Source organism: Ciconia boyciana, chromosome 3 (genome assembly GCF_034638445.1).
Source record: "Ciconia boyciana chromosome 3, ASM3463844v1, whole genome shotgun sequence".
Classification (NCBI taxonomy): Eukaryota; Metazoa; Chordata; class Aves; order Ciconiiformes; family Ciconiidae; genus Ciconia; species Ciconia boyciana.
The window spans coordinates 80,738,184-80,761,973 of NC_132936.1; the positions used below are offsets into that span (position 1 = coordinate 80,738,184).

At 37.6% G+C, this 23,790-nt stretch overlaps 1 protein-coding gene across 7 annotated transcripts in view; it reads left to right on the forward strand.

Annotated features, from left to right (window-relative positions):
- The window catches only part of SMOC2 (SPARC related modular calcium binding 2), a 150,431-nt gene that overhangs the window by 79,959 nt on the left and 46,682 nt on the right, over window positions 1-23,790 (forward strand). The gene's annotated exons all lie outside the window — the stretch shown is intronic.

Here is a 23,790-nt window from a genome sequence, read left to right on the forward strand (position 1 = left end):
CCTGCACCTGGCCAGCTAACTAGATAACCGGACCTCACTGAGTGCGATGACTAGTGTAGTCTCTAGCCTATATGAAGGTATCTATGCTTTAGATGAACTTTATCCCACCCTGCTATCAGTTGAAAATCCGGGTAGTATTCTTTCAGAGCTTTTTTATTTTGTAAAGACCAGAGAACAGAAGGTTTTTTGCCTTGAAGAAACTGGTATTTTGGACTATGTCCTCAGCAGTTGCCAGTTACTGTAGCTTCAGGGCTAAGCGCAACCTTGGTGTGGGTGAAGAACACTATATGACAGTGCAGATACTTTCCCATCACCTAACAGGGAAAATGCAGTTCCCTGAGGAGAGCTCAGGTTGGACTGTAGATCTCTTAGGTTCTCCTTGCTACATCTGCTCTACCAGCAGTTTCTATCCCTGTGGGATTCTTGGGAAACAAGTGTGACATTTTTCAGAGAATATATGCCCTTTTTTGAGTTTGAGTATAGGCAAAGGAAGGGTAGTTTAATCCTTGTCACAATGGCCAGTGAAGCTTAGGATTCATTTTGTTAGCTTGAATTTAAGAGCCAAATTTTTCTAATAGTTTGTTGTGGGAGTACTTCCATGAAAAATAAGTAGGGAGAGTTTAACTGATAATATTGTTAACGTTCAAAAAAATTCTTAAAGTACTGAGTAATTTCGAAGTACAATATATACACCACACAAATGAGAATAAATAATACTCAGTATAAAATTTCATTAATTTTGCAAATGCAGGACGCAAGAAGTCATCCATAATCTGGAATATACTTACATATGTGCTTAATGTCTTTATAGATTCTGGTGATAATAGAACACAAGTTAAAAGAGCCAGGGTTAAATAACGTATAATTGGCTAAAACACAGTACAGTTTCATGTATTTACTATTCAGTTCTATTCTCTTATTATTAATACTTTTGTATTCTGTTTCCTTAAAGATTGAATAGTATGGCATTATTAGCACTAATGATTTATATGTTCATTGATCAGTGTAGTTTATTTAATGAGCATTGTAAAGTGATTGAAAAATTGCTCTTTGTTTTGTTGATAACCTGGTATGACCGGTAAAATAGAAGACAGGAAGAAATTGTTGCATTTCTTTGAACTTTACTGAAGTTGACTTTGATTCATGTGTTAAATTTTAAACACATGAAATGAGTGGGTAGAAATTTAGGGCCCCTGGCAGTCAATGGCAGAACTCCCAGACAGTGGTTGAACAACCATTCATATTCTGACTACATGCTACTAGTTCACCCAGTGGTTCACATTTCATCTGGATCAGGCACAGACATGTGATGTAGTGTTTGTGCCAGCTTCATGCTTTCTGCCAGCTTTATGCTCATATGCTTTAAGCAGGTGCTAGAAGACAAGCCATACATGGTCCAGCATAAAATAGGGTCAGCACAGAGGAAACCCTGTTCTGGCCTAAAGCCTGCTGAGGCAGGGTCAGGCTGTCAAAATTCTTAACACATCTATGCAAAAAGTAGTGGATCATGTGATTATGACATTTTTCATCCAGAACAAAGAAACCTAAATCAGAATTCATTGTCTCCTCAAACTATGGCTTTAGTGACTTCAGAGTGCCCAGATTTCAGCCAGTGCCCAGATTTCTGGTAATGTAGAATCATCTTCAGTTTCATTTTTGGCTTTGGCTGTGCACACATGAAAGGAACGTACAGCTTTTTATTTAATTTTCTGACACAACAGAGTAGTGTTTTATTGCTGCCATTTTACTACAGACCATGAGTTTCAAGGCTTTAAAAATCTGTTACAAGATTTTATGAATTAGCCCCAGAGGGCTCAATCCAACAGGAGTTTCATTCTCAAAACGCCATCTGGGAGAACACTGAAGTGCACATATAGTAATCTAGTATACACTGGCTGCAAATGCAAATGAAAACAGTTAGTATAATGTCTACCATGAATACATTCTTAATAGACTAAAATAGGGAATTTAAAATGATAATATAACTAGCAATTACGTGTCTGTATCTATACCAAATAGGTACTTGCATTTATCTGGCTGTATAGTCTGAATCTGTTGGCAAAGTCAGCCAGTGACACTGACTAATGTGACAGAGTGACATTCTAAGATTTGAATGCAGTTTTTATTGCCTTGTCATGTGGCTGCTTTAAAGCATTTGCACATATGAGTTTTTCTCACATGGAAACAATGTTGGTTGTCAGTGAGGTTTCTGTTTTGTTAGATTGCTCTGTTTTGTTTCTCAGAGGCAATTGTTCCAGTGGGATCCCTGTGCACTGATCATTCCCTGAAAGTCACCTTCTTACAAAGAACTGAGACAAACCTTGTTCCATACTCCAATGCTCACATTCAGTCCAAACTGAACCTGGCTATTGTCCTCCTGCTATGCCTATCCTGGCAAAACTCAGACCTGAAGTTAAAAAAGCCTGCATGAAAAAACAAAAGTAGCATTGTCTTTCAAAGGAAATTAAGAGTTTGTGTGTCTGCCCAATCATCAATTCTAATAGCCATTCCTCTCTAAGCATAGGAAAATGAGTAACTTACAGACAGGAAAATGAGTAACAGCTCAGTGACTTTGTATTTATTCTCAATTGTTGCATTTTCCAGATGTTGCTTTCAATATCGACTGAAGAAAAATTACTTGCAGTTGAAGATGTGTGAGCTAGCAAGAAAAAAAATAAGATCCAGTTGCACGTTCCCAGTTACATATTTATTACAAATTAATTAAAATTTTTCTAGAACTATTTTGTATTAGGCTTATTTTGCAATGTGAAAATTTGAGATATGAAACCAGTTAAAACAGAAGGAAATCAAAATGGATATCATAACAAACTGAGAAAAGAACACAGGGAAGAGGGGGAAGAAAGTGTTTTAAAAGCTTGTTGCCTCCATTTTTCAGCAGGAATTCCTAGTAAGTCGTGTGTTGGCCTGCAGAACCCTGGCCCATCTTTCTTACATTCTCAAATTTGCTAGTATTCAGCATTAAAGGAGGGGAAGGTGAGGACTTTAGAGCAGAATATGCACGTATGTCCGAAGAGTTCTACTCACTCTGAATGAATTACTCCTATATTGGACACTCAGAAATTGAGTTTAAATGAACATATAAAATAGATTTGCATAGGAAAATAGCTTGAGTAGGAGCGGTTCATTAATTTCAAACCACTGAATTACATAGGAAAAACAGTGGGTTTTGCCCAGTTATTACCTCATTTCAGCCCCAAAGACAATGTGTCCTTCCAACAATTGGTGAGGTATCAGCCATATCCAAAGATGGGATTTGCATTCCCAAACTTGTGTTGTAAAGAGAGCCATTAACTGTAGCTGGAGAAACCAAGAGCATGGGAATAAGTTGCTGAAATATAGGCATCTTGTGCCTTCATATGGCCTAGGGTATCTGATATCTGCATGGGCTGGGAGATATGACAGCCTACTGGAATCTGTGATGTTCTGGCATGTAGGTTTGGTAGTCCAGCATACCTGAAATGGCATTGAACTGAGCCCTAAGAACCTCAATTCAAGCCATGAAAGGAAAGTAGAAGGCAAAACTATTGATTTTAAATTACTCTTCAAACATATCAATTCTCTATTAAGTCCACACATGGATTCTGTCAATGGGAGCTCAGTCCATTACAGATGGGCAGTCAGTCTCTGCCAAATTTTGGACAAGTTCAAATCCAGATATTATTAATGTGAACTTTATAGCTTGGGCTCATGTGCAGGTCAATTCCCTACACAAGAAAAGGCACTAGCATTTTTTCATGACATCTACAGATGAAGTCTGAATGTTTTGCGGTGGCCACAGATTTGGCTTTTGGGCCTTGTAAAATTTGTGGGTGCTGGAAGACCTCAGCTAGTAGAATATTTGTTGTTTGGCCTGTTATCTCAGCAAGTTGTGCATGGAAGATAAAGAGAAAAGCATTGTTAAGTAAGAAAAACTGATACAGAGGAGGACTGGAAGCTTCCAGGCCAACAGACTTATGGCCTCTTCAGACTCTTTGGAATGGCTCTGGTTGCTAACTCATTAAATGTTCCCTTTAGAATTCCTGAATGAACTCAGTTATTTGGATTGAACTATAATTTGTGATTTGTATTTTACTACAAAAACAGCATTGTTAAGAAACTGTTGGGGAGGGAGATGTGTGAGGCACTGTCACGTGTTGTTATATCCCCTACTGTTTCATTTTTAAATATTTTGAAGAGTAGGAGGTGTCTCTCTTTTCTTCTCTTCCATTTTTTGTTATTTTTTCTGTCAAGAAACATAATAGTTTCAGAATAGTATTCTTTTAGAATACTGGTTTCAAGATACTCCTTGGCAGCTGAAAAACTGGTGGCTTTGAAACTACTGATTGTTCACACCATTAGGGCCAATCAGTAAGCAGTTGACTTCGTTCCTAATGGAGAACTTTGTCTTACTTTTCAGTAGCAATTTTTAATGATATCCTAGTCTTGATTTAGCTATTACACAAAGAGAGAACAGTACTCTTCATCCTCTTCACCTGTAAAGAAAATTACTCTTCATATTCTGGTCCTCTTTAATTTCCTTGCCTTGCCTTGCATTGCCTTGCCTTTACTTTACTTGCCTTGCCTTGCCTTGCCTTTACTTTACTTGCCTTGCCTTGCCTTGCCTGTCCTAAATTGGTAGAGGAAAATTACAGTTTTCTTTCAGTTCTTTCAGCCTCTTCCAAGAGGATAAAACTTTCCAGACCTCCCCACAGTGCTTGTATATTATGATACATTCTTAATTTGCAGGCAGCTGGATCACACTTATAGTACTGTCCTATCTTTAATAATCCTTTTCACGAGCATTTTCATTTATCTTCATTTTAATTTTACGTATTAGTTCAAAACCTTTATATATTCAAGCACTGACATTTCCAGCTTTTTCCTCCCACTACAGGGCAAGATCCTCCCATCCTAAACCATTAAAAAAATAGAGTTCTGTTTTACATCCAATTGATGTTCTTTTTGCTCAGGATGTTCCAGGGTTTTATTGGACCCCCACTGTGGAAAAAAAAAAAAGAAAAAAAGAAAAAAAAAAAGAAAAGATCTGTTTTATGCAATGTTGAAAAATTCTATTTTACTGCATGTGTTGAAATGTGATGCCAAAAGATAGTAATCTTTCCTGTCCATTTTTAATTATATCACATTACTTTCTGCAGCACATAAATGACACAACAGTCCTGCTTGAAGTTCTGCTTTAGTTTTTAGACATGCACTCCCCCAACTACGCGTAGCTTTCCACAGTTTACCAGACATCAAACTGCATAATCATAAAAGCATCAATAAGCTTCATAAATCCTAGGAGGGATGTCAGGCTAACAGTCTATATTTTATTGACAGATGCAAAAAAAATCACGTATATCATGTTTATGCACAGAAACATATTGGACTGGATCATATCTAAAGACATAATATTTCCAGGAAATAGATAAATCTTCCAGTCAAGACAGTCTGGATCTGGCTATGGCTACACTATGATTGCTAGGTGGTATATATAAGATAGATCTTCCATATTTCACAGGCAATTAGAATTCCAGCAGGGTCGACATTAAGAGCTGCCAGGCCTTCCATTATCATCCCAATGACCTGATAGTTAGGAGAAAATGTCCATGTTCCATGCAGAGACGCCTTCCCTTCCCTGTCCCCCCCACAGCCAGAAACCCTAAAAGCAATGAACATAGCCTTTGCATATCTCTGTCAATATAGTAAAGGCAAGATTTTTCTTGGTTCTGACGCACTTCCTTGGGCAAGAGGCCCAGGTCAAGTGTAAGAATATAGAATTAGGCATTTAAATTTGCAAACTGACATCTAAACAATTGTCCTGGTTTTTTTTCTGAAATATTAAGAATCCAATACTACCTTTGAGGTCAAGGTAGTAGAAAAATATATTACAAAATGAAAGAAATACCTGCAATGTCAGAGAGCTCTGACACTCATATTTTAAAACTTCAGTAAACCAGTGGTTATGCTCTTGAACAAGAAGAAACCCTGTTTGGAATATAGATGGTGAAGAAAGTTATTCCATCACTACAAGGATATCCACAAAACTCTCTCCTACATTTTGCAAGGTTAAGAACTCCTTATGTCTTCATCTGTGAGCTGATAAAAAATCTTGAAAATGCTAACATTAAGAAAAACAAAAGTTTAAGTTTCGCTCTTAATTTTAATCCAAGTCATCCAGTGAGCTGTTCTGGCAAATTGTTCTGGTTTTATAAGACAGACTAGACTGTTCTGAGGAAAGTAATTTTCTCTTTCTTCCATGAGGATAAGTCAAATGACCAACTGTCCACCTTTCCAATAATTGAGTAAGAAGTGTTTTAAAAAAAGCCAAAATCAGTTATGGCAAAGTATTCCCCTGTTAATATCTTATGTGGACTGTGGAATTCTACTGCTTGATCTGGCCATGTTCTGCACAAAAAACTGACTGCTGTTAATGGAAATATGGACCATGGAAGGACCGGTAGCCATGTAACATGAATCAGCCCTGGTGGCTAGAGTCGAAGTTTTACCTCAATTCCCTGACATGTACATTTCTGACCCTCTGAATTCATTTCTAGATGTTCCCTGGTAGATCAGGTTATTGGCAGTCACAGTGGTTTAAATTTGGAGGGATTTTTAATGGGATGGTTTATCACATATGACTTCCAACTTTCTTATTTGCCAAACCATGTGTCTCTGAACAAACTCCCTGAAAAGATTGACAGCTCATGTTACAATTCATGCATTGCTTAATTATTGTCCAATAAATTCTTGGCTTTTTCCTTTAATTATTGAAAAAATTGCCATGTGATGCAGGAACTTTTTGAGGCTTCATCCATAATGTTAGCATTTTCCGTTTGGTACAAAAGCAAGAGAAATTAAACTCCTACAGGGGCTTCTGTGGAAGGACTGGAATCCACTCCAAAACATGTGCATTGGCCACGTGTCTGCAATGCAGCTATTGCATCAGCCCAAGCCTTTACTGCAGCGTCTGCTTTTATGGACTGTTAAGGTCCCAGGTTAATGCTGTCATCTATGGATCCTTTCCCCCAGCCTGCCCTTAATGCAATACACTGGTTTTTCTGTTTGGGGCCGGTGTAGAGTCTCCTTTCCATGAAAAGCCACACCAAGGGTCATAATTGGCCCAAGGGAGCTTGTTCTAGTCAAATTACATTGCTAAACTATGTAAAACCACTTTGAGATCTTTTCATCTGCAAGATGCTGTATATTTCCCAAGTATTGTTTTATTACTGGCTTGCTTTCCTCTTCATTCCACCATGTCCATCATGCTGTCCTCTCTCATAATAGACTGTTCCAGATAAATGCTAGACACCATGTTTTCCCAGCACTCTGCACTGCCTAGAAATAATGCTAACTATTGTTGCCATAATGCACTACATTTTTGTTACTGGAGAAGAATCAGTGGTTGAAGAGACAGACCACTGTTTTTCATTAAGCTGTTTTTAATACCTGTTTTAGTTTAAGAACGGCAGGCCAAGTATCTGCATTCAACCACAAATAAAACTATGTTTAAATAAGATTAAGGCTGTAAATTAAATTTCAGATCTTAAATTCTCTTGGTGTATTACAAAACACAAGAGAAAAGAGAGGGCAAAGCTAAATATACAAAACTGGTTGAAAATGTAGCCTTCTCTGGAAAAAAATTACTTCTTAGGGAACTTTTTTTGAAAAGATATGCATTTTCAGCTAAAAAAATTTACTTTCAAGATGAAAATTCAAACAAAAAAAAAATCCTTCAAAAAGCTGAATAGTTTTGGCTCAAAACTTAAAAACTTGATTGGCCATTGTAATGCCTTGTGGGACTTGTAATTTTGAAACTTCATTAGTTCCTTCTTTTTCAGAAGATAAGGTCTCCCCTTTTTAAAATCTCAGAGGTACCTCAGAAAACTTGTAAGCATCTTGGATTTTGTAGTTCTCTGGGAATTTCAACACAAAGAAACAACTTGTTGTGGGTTTTTGGTTTTGTTTTGTTCTCATTTAAAATCATATTTTTTATGAAAACCAAACATTTTGAATGAAAAACATCTTTTCATTTAAAGTCCTGGTTTTCCACCAAAGACAGTCACAATGAAATTTTTAAACTAATCCTATTACAGACATAGGAAGCTATGAAATAATTTATATTATTGCCACTTAAACAGTGGGTTACCTTGTTCCATTGTTTTCCAGTGAGATCTTAATGTTATTTAAACTTAAGATTTTTATTGTCCTTCAGTGAGTAAAGACAACTTATCAAAGTGAAAGGACTTTTATTGTCCTCTATTTGGATGACTATTTAGATGCAGGTTTTGTTGGACTAGGATGCATTATAAATACATAAAGTGCTCAAATGTGGGTGACCCATAATGCCCTTGAATTGTTTTCCAGTGCACCCAGTTAGATCAGGGCAACAGGCTGGTTGGTGTTTGGTTTGGGAGCAGAGGAGTATAAAGTCAAATTAATGCCTCTTGTGCCCCCAAAAGCTGAGATACAGTTTTGGCAAGAAAGTAGAAAATAGTTCAGGATTGCAAGATCTGTCCAGGGTCAAATCATAGGAAGGGTTGTGTGTCTGCAACGCTCCCCCTCAGTCATTAGGCCAAATTTTCAGGCCTGTATTGGGGCAAACTCCCATCAATGTAAGGGCTGACATGGGTTGATCCTGTCTGATTATGTTGTCATTTAGTGAATTCATCCACAGACTCCATTACAATGGAGACTCTTAACAGAGGCAGGGGTGTGGTTAGTTGCAGAGGTTCATGACCATCACACTCTGTCATGGTGCAGTTCACCCTTCTTCACCACAGCACTGTGCCCATTTATTCTGGATGGCAAGGAGGTAGGGACCCTTTCTGTTGGTTTACTTACCTAACTGGTTTGGGTAGCACAAGTGTAAGTAACTTCTGATTTTGGCTGTTTCCTCTCGTACCTTCCCAAAACTCCCACCATGTAGCTAAAGCCATAATCTCCATAGCCCTTACTACCTGAAGGTAATGAGAGAATCATTATTCTCATTGCTTTCCTGTTTGGCTGAATAAAGGCTACATCCTGCCTAGCTTAAGGGACTTACAATTTTAGTGTCCTTGCAGTTTCTAATCAGGTTTAAAAAGCAATTTAAGATCATTTTTAGGACATGATTTTTAGCTCGTTTGAGTTGATACAACAGAGAAGCAGCAAAGCCAAAAATATCAGTATAAATGTCAGTGGTTTGGAAGGTCACTTCTCCCCCTTTCCCTACCAACATCCCAAGTATGAAACAGTGACTTCTAATGTAGTCATACATCCTGTAGTTCATCCCTTTAACTAAACAGTCCAATATAATAATAGCAAATGACTGTAGGAGGAGATGGTTTCGTTTCAGCAGGCATGAAGCCTCATTTTACTCAGAGCAATGTAAATAGGAGTGACTCCACTGCAGTTAGAAGGGTAATGCCACTGGAAGCCTTATGAGAAGAGAATCAGGCCTGGAGGGTTTTTTTAGTTTTCTTTTAATTTTCCTCTAAATGGGGACATTAGTGGTATGGAAGTGATGATGGTGTTATTGCCTCTCTTGGAAATGCAGTGCACACTCATTTCTTTAAGTAACTAGTATGTGGTATATCAGTCTGCTGGATCAGTGATAATAGGGCAGTCCACTCCAGTCCTGTTGTTATTGCATAGCTGGAATTTCTCTCAACTTTATTCAGAAGCATTGAATATTAATTAATACCTTCATGCATGTCTGAGAATATAATGTCACATAACTAACCATAGTGCTAGCCTCAAGGATGTCATGGTACAGTCACCTTTTCAATACACTTGTCAAAATGAGCTTCTGTAACTCATATATGGAACATTCCCTGTCCACAGCAAGGCTAGAGGAAAAACACCTTGCTTTGGATCTTTTTGTCCCCCGTACTATTGAGTAAGAAAGTTTGTGGGTCAGAATACTATCTGTAAGCTTAATTAATCTTTTTTCATACTTGCTTTTATTGGAGCCTTATGCAATTTTATCATAGTCTCTGTTATCTCTAGCATAATTAATCATCCTCACTGTTGGTCGCACACACAGAATTCCCTGTTCTGTTTCCAATCCTTTTTTTGCTGTCTGCTTTCTCTTCTGTCAATAGCTGATCTTCACTGCACATTTCTCGATTTTTGCCTAGGTATCATTCTTAAATCTCAAATAGTGCTGGTTTAGGCTTTTCCTGTAACACTGATTTCTCATCTCTCTATTCCTCCACCTTCTCTTTTTGACTATTGCAGCCAAAGGCATAAGGAAGTATAAAGTAAAAGCATAAGGAAGCCTTATGAGGAGAATAACCAAGCAATAAAGGCTGTAGGTCATACTGTGAATTTGCAGGCTGTATTCTGAAAATGCACTGATTCCAAAACCAACCTGAGAGTTCTTAGGAGCAACCAGTTGAACAGTGCAATGGATAGGAGAGAGAGTTTGATTCCTAGATTGAGTAAGCATGGAAAGGTATCAGTACCTATATATGTAGGATTTCAGAGACCATTTCAGGGATACCTTGTCCAGTTGTGGTATCTACACTGCAGGATACTGAAGGATAGGAAACTGGGGGAGCAACTAGGTGTTTGATTCTAAAACTAGTGAACTATATTTTTGGCATTAATCCAGTGCTTTTCTAGGTAAGAATGTTTCCATAGTCAAGGCTGTGAGTTTTTTTGTGGAAGCTCATTTGTATTTTTCAAATAGAACTCAATGCAAGTGTCATAACATCAACATTGTTAGTCTGAATGACCAGTGCTCGGATTCTTGGCCTACATTCTGTGCCAATTTTACTTCCTCAGGATGTCACTGGGGAGACTTAAGCAGCCTACAAAGTATTGTATGCAAAAGCATCTGATGTCAGCTAGTGCAGAGAGACAGAGTGGTTTCATTGCTTACATTCGGGGCAGCTAGCCAGGAACTCCAGGGCTCTAACCCTGGCTCTGCTTCTGGGAGGGCTGCTGCAGTCTGGACAGATCAGTGCAAGCAGAAGCAAAAGTTTCAGCAGAGAGATGGTTGAGATAGTGTCTAGTACAGGACTATTGAATAAAATAAGGAGCTTTACAGACTTACATAGTATGGGAGGTGGAAATGAAGAAAAAGTTGTTGTACTCACCAGTAAAAATAGTTGCATTTCTCTAAATGAAAAGACACAACCTAAACCCTTTCTCTCAGTTTCAATTTTGCATCTAGACTTCCTGCCTTTTTGTTTTGTTTGTTGGTTTCTTTGTTTCAGTCATGTAAATAATGACATTGGATTTTCACCCTTTTTCCTTCCAACTGAAGGACAACTTCAAAGATTCCTCCCCTCCTTTCTGCAAACTTTACCTACCATTGCATGGCCGCAATAAATATATATGTAGAACAAAAGCAAAAAGAGGATGCCTGTGACTTTGGTGCAAGAGAGAGCCTGTGTCTTCACCTCCTTGTTATCCTTATGTAAATGAGCCTACACGTATGAAGCAAAATTTCTAGTAATCAATGGTACTTGCTATGGGACTGTTCTGTAGTTATTCACAAGCGTGACCCAAGGCAAGCAGGTTTGTAAATAGACAGGCTTTTCCACTCTGTTTTAGCCTGTGTTTGTTCCTCCTGATTGATGAAAACAAGTCCCACTAAAGGCCCTTGTGGACTTCATTAATTATGCTAGTGGTTGATTGGTTTGGCCTAGAATACTTTATAACAATAGACAGATTTAATCAGCAACAGCTCTGATTGCAACAGTTTCACAGCCTCCTGGGAGCATCATGCTCTGAGCTTCCTTTTGCATTATTTTCAAGCCATCAAACAACTTTTAATCCAAATTAAAAAGAAAACAAAGCATACAATGTATAATATGTAGAAAGACCAACAGAACTTTCTTCACATGAGCTATAATAAAAACGTTTCCTTATTAGGTGACTGAATGCCAACATCACTGTTTCCTGTTATCTGGAAAAGTTAAATATTTAGAATCTGTTTTATTTGAACAATTCTGCCAAAAACAGTCATTTGGATTTTCTTTGTTTGTCGTAGAGAGCTTACAAATAAATGAGGCCTGAGGTAGATGTACATGTGTGTGGGGGGAGACAGGTTGGGAGCAGTTCTGAAAGGGTTGAAAATATTTGTGGGAAACATGCTAAGCAAACATTTCAAAAAATAACACTTTTTGAAACCTGTTCTTTACTCTCACACACAATGGTTTGTTGGGAAGTATTTATGTGAGGCTTTTTCCATTGATACAGGTCATTTATGTGGTACGTTAAACACTTAAAACTAATAATCTTCTGAGCACTTAAAGTCACCATATGACACTGGGTTGTAAAGGATTAAGGATCATTAGTCACAGTTTACAATTCTAATTTTACTGCTTCAAAAAGTCTTTGACTTTGCTACTATGCATCATCTAAGAAGCCTTTAAAATTGTTCTGGGTGTGCTAGGGACTGACTTTTCTGTTGGTGATCCCTGCTGTGTACAGTGGAATGGTTCCAGTTTACAGGAGCAGAAATTGTGGCCTGGGATTTTCATTATGGTAGGGGGTCTTCCATCCTTTAGAAGCATAGGGATGTTTCACTATCACATCATATTTAGTATTATCTACACTTCAGAGAACTATTTCTGTTTGAAAACAGAGATGAAAGTAGAGTGGAATTAGCATTTTTATTTTTAATTCACATTGTCCTTGTTTTTCTCCAAAGTTTGAAGGTAGAGCCAAGCCAAAGATTTGGCTTTGCTCTTGAAACCAAAGCACTAGCTGAGCTGTTTAACCATGGCCATATGAGAAAAGAAAAAAAAAAAAAAAAAAGAGCTACATAAAACTATATTAAAAAGTTGTTGGAGCTGAAAGAAATAATATTAGAATATTCTTATTGGCTTTTCCTCTTCTTTGGCTCATCCTCTTTATTGCACACAAAACTTGGCCAAATCAGTAAACAGTCTTCTATCTGAATCTTGTACGTCTCCTGTTACAAATACTGACTTCTTACATGCTGTATAAATAGTGTGATTTGGATATAATGTGCCGAGGGCGAAAGACCTGTACAGCATTTAATCTAAGATGAGCCTTCAGATTTGTGCAGGGTTAAAGCAGTGCAGTTACCTTTTGACCGGGGTTCATGTTCACTGTATTTGTCGAATCTCATACTGAGGACAAGAGTTAATGCATTCCGGGAGCAGTGTGACTCAACAGATGATGGCACTTTACAGAATTTGCTTCTTGCTCTGTTAAAAGACTTTGCATTGCACAATACAGTTCTTGTAATTAGAGGCATGAGGAATAATATGCGTGCTCATTTTCCACCTGCTTCCTGCCTTCTCTTTGACAAGATGAAGAAGAGCAAGTCAGTATAAAAGTGGGCAGTTTTTAACTCATCTGTCATTAGTTAGCTTTTAAGGGTGCAATTATATTCTCAGCCTTAGTACAATTTTTAAATGTTGGGATTTTTAAAATCAAGTAGGTTTGAAGGGTACATATCTGAGAGCCCTGGAGGTGGAATCGTTCTGCTTAGCCACAGAAGAGGCAGTGGGAACAATGGTAGCATAAACTTTTGCATTATGGCTGTCAAAGTAACACTCCCTGAAACGCTGAGGAAGAAAGGAGAATTTCTGTTTCAACAGCCTGTTTAATCTCTGTATTCCTGCTCCGTGTCAGAGCGCCAAATCCTTACCATGTTGTAATGCCCATCCAGTCTGCTATGAGCTAGACAGAGTTGCATACTGTATTGACCATTTTGTAAGATACTCTGAGACATGTAAAGGAGAACTACCTACATGCAAAATAGCATTCTCTTATTTTTTAATGTATCTGCATATTTTTTAATGGTGCTTCTCGGATCACAATCCCATAAACCAGTCAGAAGTCTTCCTGGCTCCTGCTGGCTTCTGCAACAGTAGCGAGGGTTCATGTCCTTGTGGTCTGAGATTATTGCAGTGAAATCTGAGAGGATATAACGATCAAAAGTCCCACTACACTTTATCACTGAGCCTACCACCAACGCCACTGAAGTGAGACACTCTGTGGGACACACATGGACGGGCTGCAAAATACATGAGCAGGTTGCAGGGGGTGCCTGCACAGGGCAAGCCCTGTGAGTGGGGAACCTAGGGAAGTGTAGCTCAGGCTAGAGTTATGCTCCTTCTTCATGTGGAGAAACCATGGCAGAGCATGGCAATACCTACTTTGCTTGTGCTTTCCCAGGGCTCACCTGAGCAATCAGGTATCCTGGCAGGGCACGGGGAAGCAATTTCTGTCTCACATGCCAACGCAGGGAGTTGAGATTGCCGTTTTGTGGACTGACTGTGCAGTCCATGTCGCAAGCTCCACAGCCACAGTAGATGGTATAATGAAACAAATGCATGAATTATGCAAAAATTAGATTAATTAAGAAAAAAAAGAAACAAATATGTGAATTAAAAAAAAATATTGTTTCTTATGTTAATCTTGTTTACATCTGGAGTAAGTATATATCCAGGGGAGCTGTCTGTAAGGTGGTTGGAAATGAGCTGATATTTAGAAAATAAATTGTAGGTGGATTGCAGCCACCTCAGTTAGGAGTTAAGCAATAAGACTGGAAAACATTGCATGGTGCCAACAGCATTAGCAGTGTGGACCAATGGCAGGAACGTGGCACAAACTGCAGCTAGCAATGCCACTGTACACCTCTGAAATGAAAATTACTCGGGTTCCTAAGGTCAGGTATCCAAAGTCATATCCAGGCACTGATGTAAGTATCTCAGTTTCCCAAACGGTGAACAGAAACAACTTCTGTTTCACTGAGGGGAAGCGCTTCGTTGATAAACATTCCTGTAAGCTGGCTGGCTTATTTAAGTGCCAAAGTATGAATTTAGACACCCCAGTGTGCACATTTTGTTTTGTAATTTTTAGTAGAGCTATTCAAACAAATACTTACCCTCAGCTCACCTGGCAAAGACTTTCATTTTCACAGCTCTGTGGAAAAAGTGAACCAGCTTTATTTTCACTTCAAATATTTCTTTAAAAATGAGAGATTTTTCCACTGGCAGAAGACTAACATTTGCTGGTCAATATACTCATAAAGCAAGAATGGTAGCTTTGCGCAATTTTGTTTAATGAATGAGCCTTTAGATTGCTATAGCAAACTGGCCAGCTAGCTACTGTGTTTGGGAAAAGTCAGTGATTTTTATTTGCTGTAATTTTGGGTGGTGGCTTTTTTGTTTGGTTGGTTTTGCAGTTTGAACGCTATGGTGCTGCTCTGCTTTGGCAGGGTAAGGAAGCCATACCTAGCAATAATAGGAACCAACATTTTATTTTATGTAGAAAAAACAGTTTTCATCCTATTTGGCAAAGAACTGCTTTCATTTGTATCCTTGCTGGATGGGGCAGCCTTTTGTGCAGTATCCTCTCTCATTTTAGGGGAGCCAAGTTAACAAAGTCAAGCAAGAGCACCTGGAGATGATAATCCATCCTTGTTCAGACTTGTAATTGAGTGAATGTGCTCAACTCATTGAGCAAAAGGGGATGAGGGACCTCATCTCTTCAGAAGACCAGAAGATTTTTCACTCTACTTGTGAAGCCTGATGCCATGTGATTGACCAGGTGGCTTAAAAGGATTTTTGATTTGCGTTAAGGTTGCATTCAAACATCCAGTGTAGAGGGTAGGGTGTAAACAGTCTTTGGATCAAGTCTGGCTAATGCAATCCACTTTGCAAAGGCTTGCTATCATTTTCACACACTGCTATTAAAGATTTAACAAAAATGTGTTACTCTTGGTTCACTATTTTATCACATTTTATAGATTGTATAATAAATGTTTGACTCAGGATGTTCAGGATATATATTTTCGGTCTAATGCAAAATGCATCTTTGAAATAACTCAGATTTATAATCTAATTTATACTAACTTCATGTTAGTTATCTACAGGAGGAGTAAATGCTAATACCTAAACATTTAGAGCCAGATTCTGTCATTTGTAAGTGAAGACTAGCTTCTCTGTGAGTTTTTATCAAGTCAATGGACAAATCTCACACTACTGGTTTATTCAATCTAAATAAGAATGGCAAAATTTAGAATTACATTTTGTTTAAAACCAGGTAGCTAGTTTGATCCCTTATAATCTTTACAATGGCAGTGTGAGAACTCAGTGAAGGAGAAAAAGGATTATAAATGAATACTTGAATAATTTAAATTAGTTGTAATTCTGTGAGAGGAGAAATTTGAATACTTACATAATGTTTCTCATCTCTCTAACCAAGACGTTGGGCTAAAAATTAAACAAACAAGCAAACAAACTATCAAACAAAATGCTAAAATAGCAGGCTTTTGTGGCAAAACAGTTATTTTTCTTTTACAGTGTTGTGGTTACAGTCTTTCTCACAGCACTCCTAGTATTTCAAGTTCTAAGAAAAATAAAGAATTGCAGAGGTATGTGCAAAACCTTCCCTAAACCAGAAACTCCTTTAAAAAATCCAGTAGACAAGTGGGTTTGGATTTTGGTTAAAGAGCAAGTCATCCTATTTTCATCTGAGATCTTTGTCTTATGGGTCCCCAAACTTTCGCGTATCGGTAGAACCAGAATTTGTGTATTGCAGAAATGTTGATTTGACCTAGTGCCACTTGGCTACTCAAACCCAGGGTAAAAGTTGAGAAAATCCTGGTGCATACAGGTAGATTGGATTGGCTGTGGCCATGTTCTTTTCAGGTAAAGTTAAATGGGAGCTGGTGGTCTCTGTATTCTGGATCTTTGTTTTGATGGGCTTAGTGCATTTCCAGATGATCCTCTTTGTGTATTGCAGTGTCTTTGCATATAAAACCACATAGATAAATGAGCGCATCTGTGTGTGATTTATCCTACTTTGTTCAGTGGAGTAAAGTACATAAATTAATCTTTAGGGCTGTGTTGGAGCCATGAGCTTTGTGTTTAGCCACAATCATCTACCCAAGCTCCAAAAGTGCAAAATAGTGATCAGCTGTATATTGAGAGTACTCTGCAAATGCACACAAGGGGCCTGAAATATTTGGTTCCCACAAGTTTTCGCAAACAAAATAAGTATGGGTAAGAATGTTGCCAGCTTTCTGCAGGCCTTGAGAACCCTCATGCTGATGTGTATCTGAACTTAAAGTAAATCAAAACATGTGGCTCCAGATGAGTATTAATACTGTAATTTATTCTTAGGTTTTGGTTGCCATCTAGATGTTGGGACTAAGGTTGAGTGTTTATTAATGTTACCTATTCCTTACAATCAGTACTTGGTCCATGAGCAAATATTAGGCTTAATTGGAAACATGCTTGCATGTGAATACATTCAGCTGAGGACCGATGTATTGTCCATTGAATTTAGTGGGTATTTTTCCATGAATTTCTACTGGGGGAAGACTGGACCACAGAAATATTCCTTGTTTGATTTAGGTTTATGAATAGTCTTTATAAGAAGCCAGCAGCAGGAGCAAAGTTGTTCCTGCATTTGTTTGTAGCATTGAGCTGCACTTGATTTCTGTTAGAGATGAATTTATTCGAAACGGTCAAGAGAGGGCAGGCAAGCAAATTCTTGTAAGAACAGGACTTCTTAAGAAAGATTAATGTGAGATGCCCATACTCTGACCATAAATGATGAGAAAATAACTTTGTGTACATAAAGGGTGTGAGGTTAACATCTTAAAATGCATTATAACACTTCATCTACCTCTTCAGAGGAGGAATATGTCATGCTAGAGAAGGTCTAAATGCAGGCTAGAAACCCTGAAAGAATATGAAGTGGTGGATTTACACCTCTCCTTCACTAGAATGAAATAATTTAAGGAATTTTTTTCATTTATATTAGCTCACATGCTTTCTTGGATGCTGCATTTATACCAGGAACAGACGTGATGGATTCTAGGTGATGAAATTGGTCAGTGACAGGTAAAAAACCTGCTAGTTTACCTTGAAGGTGCATGTTTGCTGGAGTTAGGAATAACAGGGCCACTGCTGTAATGGATTGTTTTGCCATCCCGTCAACGTAAATTATTCCGCAAGGAGAGCATAGCTTGAGTAGAAATCATCCCACTTCCCACTGCCTTTCTGAAGTGAACATTTTGGTCATATGTGGAAATATAATTTGGTGTAGTGTAAGTGGAAATCCATTCAATGTAATTTGAAGACTATGAAAACTAGTTGAAAATATAAAAACACATTGCAATCAGTTTCCTCGGGGCCTATTAACTTCACTGGTTCAAGGAGGGTTCATCCTAAGCAAATGGATCAAATTCTTATCCCCGTGAGATATGAATTTGTTGGAGGGTTGCATGGGTGTCAATAGGATGACTATTTATCCATCCTAATTATTAAGGGTTTGAAATAAACTAGCACAGAACTTGTGTAAATCAATATTTGAAGTGTTCTGAAGGGGTGCCTAAATTAGGCTTAATTAACTAGGACAGAAAGATGATTTGCATAACATTTTAATTAGCAGAAATTGTCATACAATTTAAGGCTCTCTATACTGAAATTTGGACACGAATATATTCTGTCTTTCTATCCAGTCAGAAACATGGGAGAACTGCAATATTAACTGTCTCTAATGTTACACTGCACTCCTCCAGAGCATGTGTATCAATTTCAGAGTATTTTTGTTCACAGGTTTCTTGTTACCTGCTTTCTATAGAGGACACTGAGCTTCAAGCCTTAATAAAAGATCCCCTTACTGTGGAAACCAGGCTGTCTAAATTGTCCTTTCATGGCCCATTATGGTAATGAGAAAAGGAGGGAGAAGGAACCAACTGAAAACAGAATTTCTTGGAATGGATTCTGTTTGTCATATACACATTGTGGGGTTGAGGAAATTGAAAGGAAATGTTTGTATAGTGTCAGGAAATGTTAAAGTAGCATACAGACGCCTTTGTAATTTTCTGCAGATTTGGCAACTTGTTTCTGCAGAACACACTGAAATTTAGACATAAATACAGCAATTCACATTAAAGCAAAAAAAAATAAAAAATTATTTGTTGTCATGAAAATTCCACATGTTGTGAGAAGCTGTGATAAGACACAGCACAACAACTGCTAGAATTTCTGAAACAAGGGGCTAAACCATCTCCTGTTACAAGACTAACAAGATGATTATCATAACTTACGTACTACGGTGCTCAGTGTTTTAGATATGCTACAGACAGACACACAGTTACACGGTTTATTCAGGATGACTTTTCCAGAAAAGCTACCTCTTTTCTCCTCTAGGACATCCCCTAGTAAACATTAATTAACAGTTTAAGTAACCCATCAGAGATTAATAAATAGAGTCTTTTATAAATAAGCATTTATATACAATAAATAAATTATAAATTTATAATATAACAATTTATAATCAGTGTTATACCCTACTACTATTGAGGTATTTTTGTGTTCATGTAAATGAACTTGATTCATTGAAAAGCAGACTGTTTTTTAGGGAGAGTTCATCATTAGCAACAAGAACTGACTCAAGTTTTTATACAAAACATGAAATATATCCACAGAATTTGTCATTAGCTGGAGTATATTTTGCATTGACAGAAGATGCAGCATTTCATCTGGTTATCTGTAATGGACTATGAAGGCATCTTGAACCAGAACAGGAAAAGTATATTTAGTAACTAACATTGAAATTAAAAAAGAACGAAACGGAATAGCAACATGACATAGGAAGAGCAACATACATTACATTCAAAGTAGGTTTTTGAACTCATTCTCATTCAAAAATTCCTTTTTCAGAATAAGTAGATGGTCATTGGGTGGTACAAGGCTCTTGTTGTAAAACCGGGCAAAATATACCTATTTCCTTACATGATTGAAATTTGTGTGTTGAATCCCTAATGCTTATGAACCTGGAATAAAATATAGTTTTGGGTAGAAACTGCAGGAAGTTTTTTCAGCCTGAGATGAAGGATCCCAGCTGAGCTACAGTGTGGCTGGCTAACATGGTAGACTATGTGGAAAGGATTTTTCAGCCATGTCTAACTACTTTATTGAACTAAGGTGCTTGGAAAAGCATCTCTTTTTTCCAGCAAGACAAAATTGAAGGAACTAAGTGAAAGAACAACAATGTAAGCATATTCCCTGAAAAGATGAAGCTGGAGTGTCAGTGCTTTTCTCTTCCCAGAAGGAATGTTATTGTAGTAACACATTACATAGAAAGTTTGATGTATTTTAATGACTAAGGTATTTATCCTACTTTTATTGTGGCATAGATCTTTTTCCATACTGTTCACTTTATGAACTTCTGGTATCCATCTGTTATAGTTCCAGATCATAGTCGTTGTCAGATTGTTTGGACAAACTGTCAGGCATTTTCTAAGTTAATGACATTTATCACTGGTTCTCCTCGCAAATGAATGTTTGTTAACCATGACTCTTCTGACATTACAAAGGCAATTATTTGCAGTGGTATGGTAGCTCTGTGATAAGAGCTCTTAGTCATCACAGGCTACAATTTCATCTTTCCAGTACTCCTGTTGTAAATAATTGAAAGAAAAGTTTGAAAGGGAATGAATGGTTCCTTCAGAGAGGAAATTACACAGAAGACTAATATTTTGGTTCTGGGAAAAGCAGGCAGGATTATAGGTAAGCACTATAGAGCAGTTTTCATGTACTATATGTAGGAACAGTGTTCTAGTGGGGAAAGCAAACAGGGAAGTAGTAATGGTGGCACAAATGATCATGTCAAAAGTGTACAAAAGCATTGGACTCTGCAGAAATGACTCTTTTGGGCAGTCATATTTATCAGGCATATTGCCTGATAGCTCATTAGCCTTTGTATAAGGAACAGAAATCATAAACTATTCTGCACTTTTGGTGAATAAAATGAATGAAGTGGGTTCAGCAGATACGTGATAAGGCTCAGTCATTTGGCATATAGAGAACTGACAGACATAATGTCCATCACACTGATTTATATTTTTCCAATTTGTCAAAAATAATCTACATTTTATCTGAAAACTAATTTAGAACTAATAATAAACTCTCTTCTTGTTACAATTTCCTATCTGTAGGGGAAGAGTAAGAAATTAAAGGCTGAGGGGGAAAGTCTTTCCTGAAAATACCATAGTTTCTTTTATATATGTTTTTTTGTCTTGAATGCTTATGCCAATGCTTGCTCTTCAAAGGCAGATTTTTTCATCACTAAAGTCCTCCCAGTTACAGGAATTTTACCTTAGTGTTTAGTATGAATCCTGTCTTTTTGTTTATTTTTCATATTTTTGCCATTAAGAACATTCCTTTTTATCTTTAAACCTTCCTTTGATTACTGTCACTGGCTGTCCTGTTTCCATTCTCACTTGCAATGTTAAGTTCCACCAGTCTTCTGACTGTCCCTCCTAAAGCCATAAGCCACATCTGCAACCCTCCTTTGACATCTCTGCCATAATACTGCTCTGTACCTCTGAGAATTAAAACCAGACATAAGGGAGAAAATGGACCAGAACAAACCTGACCTAGTGCACAAGAGACAATTTTCTAGCTTGAGCAGCAGCTCGTAGAAAACCTTGCCTAGGCAAGTCACTCAGGAGAGTAAAGACCATTTATCTAGGCCTGTAACACCTGCTCCTAAATCACCACAATGTAGGTAACTGCGCTGGCCCATGACTGCAGTGGTTTTGAGCCAGCAATGCAGTCCTTTGTTGGTTGTTTCAATCAGTGGAAAATAGAGCTGCCCAGAAATTAGGTGGTGTAGCTTATGCCTACAGCTGAAACAGTCTATATCTGCTTCTGCACCAGGAATTCTCCATCACACCCTCTGTGCTGTTACATTTTGTCTGTCTGGATGACCCGACTACGTAGTCTCTATATGCCAATGTATTTTCTAAACAAAGCTGAGTGCATAAAAATGTATCGCTTCTCCAGGTTTGCGAGAGATAATAGTACCTGCGCATCTGCCAGATTATGTTGCTAGTTACGAGGATGTAAAATGAGAGAAGGTCACAGTAGCTAATGGAATGGTCCCAAGGTTTATCAGTATCAATGAGAAATGAATTTAGTGGAGTTTAAAGAGGAGTAATGATTCCCTCCGTCTCACTGCGGCTGCTTCACCCCATTTGCTCCTTTTTGCTTGATTATATACAAGACATAAAAAGTGAACAACTAAAGATAAGTGATGTGTTTTCCAGGGTTGTCATACCTTGTAACTTGGTAATCATCATAATCCAGATTCACTGAGGAAAAGATTTATTTTGGCTACTCTAAGAGGATGTTGGTGATGGATTTCTAATTTGTGAAACCATAGCTATTTCTGTGAAGGTTTTAACATGCAAATAAGTAGCTATTTCCCTTTTTTAAAGGAGCCTTTCTGTCCTCACTACACTGATTGTCTAAGTAAAGTTTATTATCTAAGCACTGGTGCTTTGAGAGCTATTCAATCTCTGATTATGTCAGTGGGTAGACCAAGACAAAAACATGCAAAATCAATCAATTTATCTAGCTGTCCTGCCCAAATACCGTATGAAACAAAACAGGCAAAAAAAAAAAAAAGAAATCAACCAAAGAACTGAAAAAACACTCCATCTGTGCCTTGTAATCAAGTTAGCAAGTGATATGCTTTTTTTTTAAACCTTTTACATGGATTGGAACAAAATACACTGTTTTGGAAACCAGGCCGTTGTATAAATGGAATTATGTGCTGTTTAAAGTATGAAGATGTTTAACTTCCTGCCACCTTTTCCCCTGCAACAGAAATCTTACTGATTTTGGTCATCTGCACATGCAAGAAGCTGGCAAGGAGAAGTAGCATTCTGGACATAACTAGTGACTTTCTGTCAGTTTTTGCCTACAACCTGCAAAGCATTTTCTGAACCCTGTGGATAAGAGTAAATGAGATTAGACTGAAGCTGAAACTTGTTACAAATGACCTAGAAAATCCAGTCAAGATCCAACTTGTTCTTCTGTGGGTTGAACTGTGAAAAATCAAGAAGTAAATCCCGCTAGAGATTCAGGGAATAAGTGTGTCACTAGTCTTTAACTGACTTGAAAGAAGAGAAAATCTTACCCACAGATTTTTTTTTTGTAACATTAAAATGACTTTTTTTAACTGAAGAGAACCTTTTATTGATTGAAATTCTAGTAACTTGGAATTTTCCTGTCAGTAATTTGTGTGTTTGTAGAGTGCTTATTGTTATTAACATTCTTATTTTTCAAATATTCAATTTTTGTTCACTGGATTAGTTTAAGAATTATACAGAAGCTGTTTTATTAACCTTCTAAATTTCACATGATAGGAGACTGACTTTAAATTTCCTGGAGAAATAATGGCTTGAGTAAATAGTCTGTCTCATTTATTATCTCTGCAGTGCCACATATACCAGCTTAGTAGTGGTCAAAAATCCTCAGCAGATGTGTTTTTTTACCAATTGGTGTGAACTGACTGGCATTCTTGGGCCCTGGGGTTTCTGCTCTTTGCCCCCTGGTTCTTAGTTTCATGTAAAGGCTGGGAATGTGTAGACATGTAAGCTTTTCTCACATCCAGACGAGATCTGCGACATATTGTTAATGCAGAGATAAAACTGTATTACTTTTTCTTGTGGGTCTTTGGTTTCCAGAGCAAATGATACATCACCAACGCGAGAATCACCAGAAGAGAAGGTGGAAGAATTTTCACTGTATTAAGAGGTTGTTCCAAAACTGGAAAGAAAGAGCAGAATATAAATATCTAAATGAAAATCTAGATTAATAATTCCTATAAGGAATCCTAAGAAGTTGGATTTTTACTCTTCCCTCTGAAAAGAATCAGTAGTTTAGGGACTGTGGAGTGGGTGAGAATATCTTTAAGGTGGCAGAGAAAGTATTTGGTTATCCATAGTTTATATCTAGTATGGGAAAGAGGGTGTCAAGATATTATTAGGACTGTATTATGAAGCAGCTGCAT